Source organism: Sorex araneus, chromosome 4 (genome assembly GCF_027595985.1).
Source record: "Sorex araneus isolate mSorAra2 chromosome 4, mSorAra2.pri, whole genome shotgun sequence".
NCBI classification, from domain to species: domain Eukaryota; kingdom Metazoa; phylum Chordata; class Mammalia; order Eulipotyphla; family Soricidae; genus Sorex; species Sorex araneus.
The window spans coordinates 211,905,140-211,912,563 of record NC_073305.1 but is presented as its reverse complement, the minus strand read 5'-3'; positions in this window follow the sequence as shown (position 1 = coordinate 211,912,563).

The window sequence follows — 7,424 nt, the reverse complement described above, 5'->3', positions numbered from 1 at the left end:
TCAGTTTCAATTCAAGCCAGCCCTGAGTTATTTTGGAGAAATGGAAGATTTATTGCTGTACTTACTGCAGCCTGATGTGAAATATTTAAACTCTAGTATCGCTCATGCCCACAGAATTGTTGACGGAAAGTGTTAACATTTCCGAGACCGGCTGCTACCGGAGCCTCATATTAATCATGAGAAGCTTAATATTCAAACAGAATCGGCATGAACCAACGGCTTGAAAGGCCGGTCTTTGTGTTCAAAGAGGACATTATCTTCTCAAGGGTGGACTGGCCTCTGTTTGCATAATATCTTTCCTTTTGTTCCCTCCGAGGGCCCCACTAATTGCTTTCGCAGGCTTGACCTCTGCTATTTCTCCTATCTTCCTTGCCAGTAATGATTTGCCCGAGCTCTTTCCTCTTGATATGCAAAATGTAGGTAAGTTGACACTCTTGAAAGCCCGGGCTTCAAGTGGGTTCTTCACAGCTGGGCTGATGCTCTGGATTTAGGAACAGTGGGGTTCCCCCCTCCCCGCCCCTCCAAGATCAGGCAAAGGAGAGGGAAGTCAGCACCCTGGCTCCCATCCCCCCACCCCCAAGGACTTTGGATGGGGCGGGAAGCCTTTGGGTTTGAAGCTGGGAGGGCCCAGGCTTGGATCTTACAAGGTCCTTTTCCTTAGCCTCAGAACTCTGGGGGTAATCAAGGACAGAGCAGGGTTGTTTATTCAGAATCAAAGCATTGCAAATGGGGAGCTAACGCGGGGAGGCAACCCCAAAAGGTGACTCCAGGAGGGACAACGTTCAGGGTTTGATTTTTTTTTATTTGTTTGCTTTTGGGGTCACACCTGGCGATGCACAGGGGTTACTCCTGGCTCTGCACTCAGGAATTACCCCTGGCTGTGCTCAGGGGACCCTATGGGATGCTGGGAATCGAACCCGGCCACGTGCTAGGCAAACGCCCTCCCCGCTGTGCTATTGCTCCAGCCCCTGAGTTGTTGAATATTTTTATGATGTTCGATATGCTAAAAACAGTAACCACAAGTCTCACAATGGAGACGTTACTGGTGCCCGCTACAGCAAATTGATGAGGAACGGGATGACAGTGCTACAGTGCAGTGCTAGCTCTTTATGATTATCCATCGTTCCTTGTTGAATTACTGTTTGTATTTGATGGGTTCAACCTCATTTCCCCCATTTTTATTTATTTATCAATTATGATTCAGTGTTGGTTTAGGGTCACACCTGCCGATGCTCAGGGCTCATTCCTGACTTACACTCAGATCGCTCCCAGCTCTGTACTCAGAGATCCCTCCTGGAAGGTGTGAGGGACCATCTGGGATGCTGGGGATTGAACCCTGGTCGGCTGCGTGCAAATCAAGTGCCTTACCGCTATATCCTATCTCTTCAGTCCCTGCCGTTGTTTCTGTACTGCATATAGTTTAGGTTGCTTCTTTACTGATTTATATGAATAGGTAAGAAGAAAAATCAGAATTCATTGGTGGTTCTCAATCGGCTTCAACTCAGACTCCTCCTGGTGACAAATTGGCCCATCGCTCATCACTACTAGCAGCTTAGACCACCGGAGCAGAAAAACCAGCTTTCTCTGCGTAGGGCTGTGAACTGGGTCAGCTTCAAACCCACCCAGGGCGGGGTCCCGGAGCCTTGGATTGGATTCCTGTCCCCGCCAGAGCCCCCCAAGCCTCACTGCCAGTGGTTCTGGATTACCAGGTGTGACTGCCCCTTCCAAAAGAAGGGAAGGGGGCCACACCAGGGAAGAATTTCATGTGACAAGTGCTCAGGGTTCTGTGGTTTCAAATTTATGCTCTCACAACCATTTTATTTTATTTTTATTATTTAAAATTTATTTTTTATGTCTCAAAAATACTTTTTTGGGCTCTGTATTGCATTTTTATTTGTAGAATTCTATTAGCATAACCTAAATTATGTAGTAACACAGATTCCATACTTTCCTTTCATGGCAAAGAATAATAACCTTTTCCTTTGGTTCAAACGAATAAATAGTAACTATAGTTACAAACATAAATAAGATACAAATCTTGCCTATTATGGGATGAAGCTTTTCAAGCTTCATTGTACATGTACACAGGTACATGTACATGGCACATTTAAAAGCATGCATTGAACATGTGGGAGAAATAGGAACCAATGGGGACATCATGTCGACCTCAAATATGATGCCCTAGGATCGCTGCCTACTTTTACCCTGTGTAATCACCTCATTTTGAACATGGGCTGGACTTAGTGACTCTTTTCCAGCACGATGAATTCAGAAAATGTGAGAAATACTACTTCTGAGATTATATTATAAAAATAGGATGGGCTAGGGGGCAGAGGGATAGTGCAGCCAAGAGGGCATTTGCCTTGCACTTGCCCGAGCCGGGTTTGATCTCTGGCATCCCATATGATTTCCTGAGCACCACCAGGAGTAATTCCTGAGTGCAAAACCAGGAATGACTACTGAGCATCGCTGGTGTGGTCTCAAAACAAACAAACAAAATCAATGGCTTCTGTCTTGCTCACCCTTTCTTGTTGGCTCATTTGATGGAAGCTCATTAAAAAAAAAAAAAACAACTGTTCATGATTAGGTTTCAGTCATACAGTGTTCCAAGACTCATCACTCCACCAGTGTATGTTTCCCAGCACCAGTGTCCCCAGTTTCCCTCCCACCCCCTCCCCAGTCTGCCTCTATGGCAGGCACTTTTCTTCCCTCCCTCCCTCCCTCCCTCCCTCCCTCCCTCCCTCCCTCCCTCCCTCCCTCCCTCCCTCCCTCTCCCTCTCCCTCTCTCCCTCTCTCCCTCTCTCTCTCTCTCTCTCTCTCTCTCTCTCTCTCTCTCTCTGTCTTTGTCTCTGTTTCTGTCTCTGTCTCTGTCTCTGCCCTCTGTTTGGGCACTGTGGTTTGAGATGCAGATACTGAATGGTTATCAGGGACATCCCTTTACCTACTCTTAACACTCAGTTCTTATCCAGCGTGGCCATTTCCAGCCGTTATTATCACATTGGTCCTTTCTCTACCCCCTCACGACCATTTTGATCCTCAAGATTCCCAGCACAGGAGAAAGGACCGGCTAGAGGGAGATCAGCAGTAGCAGGAGAGAGAAGGAAGCAGGAAGGTGGGGACCAAACCAGGAAGTGTCCCTCAGGGAGGCGGGGAGTAAGCCGGAAGGGCTGGAAACCAGGTGAGTAGAGAATAGAGCGCAGGATCGATGCCTTGGCCCCTGGATGGACACCTTCTTCTCTTCCCAGGAGGGAAGAGCAAAGAAATCGCCCGACTGTAGAAAGATTGATTGCCTGGAATTCTTTGGGGAAGCTTGGGGTCATCTTAAGGCCCTTCAACGGGTTGCACCCAATAGACCCCCACAAATCAGGTCTCCAGCTCTGGATGTCAACAGCACGCACTTTTTGTTTGTTTGTTTGTTTTTGGGTCACACCCAGGGGATGCTCAGGGCTTACCCTGGGCTCTGTGCTCAGGGATCACTCCTGGTGGTGCTCTGGGGGGGTCATGTGTGATGCCAGGGATGGAACCCCAGCTGGGTACACGCAAGGCACACCCCTTAGCTGCTGGCCTCTCTCTCCATCCCAACAGCACAATTGGGGAGAAGCCCTGAGTCACCCCTGATCAACGCAACCCCCGCCCCAGCCCACGGCTCCCACTAACCCCAGCTGCCTTCTCTGGCTGGCACACAGGGGACATGGCTGGCTCAAGAGAGCTGGTGGGTGAGTTCACTGATGGTGAGTTCATAGCTGGAGTGTCCACGGCAGGGCTGGGATGCTTCGTTTTATTTTTATTTTTAATTTTTTTTTGCTTTTGGGGTCACTCCTGGCAATGCACAGGGGTTACTCCTGGCTCATGCACTCAAGGAATGACTTCTGGTGGTGCTCGGCGGACCCTATGGGATGCTGGGAATCAAACCCGGGTCGGCCGCATGCAAGGCAAACGCCCTCCCCGCTGAGCTATCGCTCCAGCCCCGGGGCCTGACATTTGCCCAACTGAAGTGGAGGAGGAGGCTCCGAGGTGCCAGGGAGGGAAATGCCAGGCCCCAGGGAGAAGCGGCAGGCAGATCTCACCAGGCTGTGCCAGTGGGCAGAGTTGCCAGGGACGTGCTTCAGTGTGGGTGAGTGCTAGGTGCTGCAGCTGGCGGAAAATAGTCCGAGCTATACTTAGAGGTTGGGAGAGGGTGGGGCAGGACGGAAGGGAGTGAATAAAAATGGAAGGAATTCCGGAGAGGGATCCCCTGGCCTCTCGGAGACTCCCCTCAGCTCTGGTTGACGATGCTCGATGCTCGGCTGGAGATCTTGGTGCTGTTTGATGGGGCCCAAACGCTCCTTCCCACAGGAATGCAGATACTATTCTCACTTTCTTCTTTTTTTTCCGGGGGGTAAGGGTGGGGGGTGAGCACGCCCCACAGAGCTCAGGGCTTACTCCCGGTTCTCTGCTCAGGCATCACTCCTGAAGGTACCTGGGGAGCCAGCTGGGGTGTCGGGGACCGAGCCTGGGCTGGCCACATGCAAAGCCAGTGCCTTCCCCGCTGTTCTATATCTCTGTCCCTAGGTTGGCTGATTTTCAACACAAATCTTTTTTTTTTTTTTGCTTTTTGGGTCACACCCGGCAATGCACAGAGGTTTCTCCTGGCTCTACACTCAGGAATTACTCCTGGCAGTGCTCAGGGGACCCTATGGGATGCTGGGAATCGAACCTGGGTTGGCCGCGTGCAAGGCAAACACCCTACTCACTGTGCTATCGTTCCAGCCCCAAATCTTGGTTTTTTCATGTGTTCATTTCCATTTCACCTTCTTAGATGACTTTTGGTTTTGATATCATGTCAAATGTATATGAGAAAAAAATGGCAAGAATGGTACAAAGACATCCTATACCCTTCATCCATCCAAATCCATGTGCTGTTAACATTTTTTTTTGGCCGGGGGGGATCCCACTTGCTTTCTCGTTTTAACTCCCCAATTTTGTCAGTATGCGGTGGGTAAAGTTGACCGGGAAAGTGAATGGACTTTGGTCTTTGAACTTGCACTTGGTCATTTCTGAGGCTTGATCCCATTTCAGACCAATGAAGTCAGAAGCTCTTTGGTGAGGCCTGGGTATAGATATTTATTTGTTTAAGGGGGAGGGGAGCCACACCCAACAGTGCTCAGGGGTCATTCCTGGCAGTGCTGAGGGAACCATATGGTGCCAGGAATTAATTTTCTTTTTTAAATTGAATCATAATGAAATGCATGGTTACAAAGTTGTTCGTGATTGGATTGGATTTCAGTCATATAAAATTCCAACGGGCTGGATCGATAGCATAGCAGTAGGGCGTTTGCCTTTCATGCAGCCGACCCGTGTTCGATTCCTCCGTTCCTCTGGGAGAACCCGGCAAGCTACGGAGAGTATTCCGCCCGCACAGCAGAGCCTGGCAAGCTACCCGTGGCGAATTTGATATGCCAAAAACAGTGACAATAAGTCTCACAATAGAGACGTTACTGGTGCTTGCTTGAGCAAATCTATGAACAACGGGATGACAGTGCTAATGTTCCAACATCCATCCCTTCACTAGTGCACATTTCTCACCACTAATGTTCCCCGTTTCCCTCCCTCCCCACACCTCTATGGCAGGGACCTCTCTCTCTCTCTCTCTCTCTCTCTCTCTCTCTCTCTCTCTCTCTCTCTCTCTCTCTCTCTCCTTTTGGGCATTATGATTTGCAATAAAGATACTTAAAGGTTATCGTGTATATCCCTTTACCTACTTCAAAACTCTGTTCTTGTCCAGAGTGACCATTTCCAACTGTTATCGTCACACTGGTCCCTTCTCTATCCTAACAGGTGCCAGGGCTTGAACCCCGGTGAGTTGTATGCCAGGCAAATGCCTTACCCCTGTACTTTCTCTCCAGCCCTGGACGTCAGTATTAAAGATCACTTTCCTGCAGATGATGTCAGTGTAGAGTTGGGCCTCAGAACCATTTTACAAAGCGGCAGATTGGGGCACAGGGAATTTTTGCTGTGACAATCCTTGTGACAGATAAATGTAGACGGGGATTCAAACCTGGACAGACAGACAAGACAGAGCTCGAAGGTTGAGCCAAACGGCCTCTCCCTACCCCAAAGGTAAAGACCCAACTTAGCCAAACAGAAGAGAGAATCACACAGATCCCCCACCCCCCGCCCTACCCTCAACCTTTCTGGTCTTAAGGTGATTATGGGGTGCTACGGGCCCAGGAGAGGGGGCTGCATTTGGGGGAGATGGGGAGTGACTATCGTCAGTCACAGAGCCGGAGATTTAAGAGGGTCGCAGGGGAAAGGTGAGGAGTTTGGGAGCCAGGCAGATGTGGGGTGGAGCCCTTGAGTCGTTTCAGGAGTCAACTTCTGTCCTGTGGGTCTAACATTGGCTCTAGGCTTTAATAGGTGGTGAACCGGAAGTGATCATATTAATGCTCATTTGATGCCCTCAACTGGGGTCAGTCGACCGAAGGTATTTCAAGGTCCCATGCCAAAGGCTTGCCCAAGGCTTGCAGTAAGCAGAGCTAGGGAGTTGAGGGGAAATCCTTCTAGGGCCCCACCTCAGAAGAAGGGCTTTGTAATTTTTTTTAGGGTGGGTGGGTGGAGTGGAGGGGCAATACCCGACAATACTCAGGGGATATTATTCCTGGCTCTGCACTCAGGAATTACTCCTGGTGGTATTTGGGGGGGACCATATGGAATGGGGTGCCGGGGATCGAACCTGGGTTGGCTGCGTGTAAGGCAAGTGCGCTACCGGCTGCACTGTCTCTCTGCTCCCAGCTTCAGCTTCCTGGATTTTGACAAACTCAGAGTTCCAGGGCTGAGGGCTGCTTTCCTTTTTCCACATCAGGGTTCTGTCCTCTGCAGGCTCTCTCAGCCTTTCCTCTCCCGGACTTCTGGGAGCTCTTTCCCTGAGTAGGACCCACCGGAGAGCATTTGACCACAGCAGCTTTGTCCGAGCCGGAACCCCCTGGCCGGAGAAAGATGCTTCCTTCCCAGCGCCCCCTCGGTCCTTTCACTCCATGGGGGGATGCGTCTCCAGCAGGCTGGAGTAGCAGAGCCCCTTTCTCACCAGCGGAGAATGGGCTGTCATCAACGCAGCCGGGATGGCTTTGTTTTCCTTCTATTCAGCCAGTTCATTCTCATTTTCTTAGTGAGTGATTCCAGTTTTCTCTTTAATAGAAATTTGATCATCCAGATGTGTTTCTGGAGGGACGGAGTGCGTTCTGTCAAAAGCGAATTGTGACTAATCCCCGAGGTGATAGATGACCGTGACTCACTCAGCGAGAAATGGACCCACAGGACTGAGGTTTGGAAAAATGCTGCCGAGGCACAAGTCACTTGGGGTAGAAAGCAGAAGTTGGGTGCAAATATTGGCTCAGCCCTTGAGTCCCCCGTCCCACCGGATCCTCTATTTCCTCACCAGCCCAGAT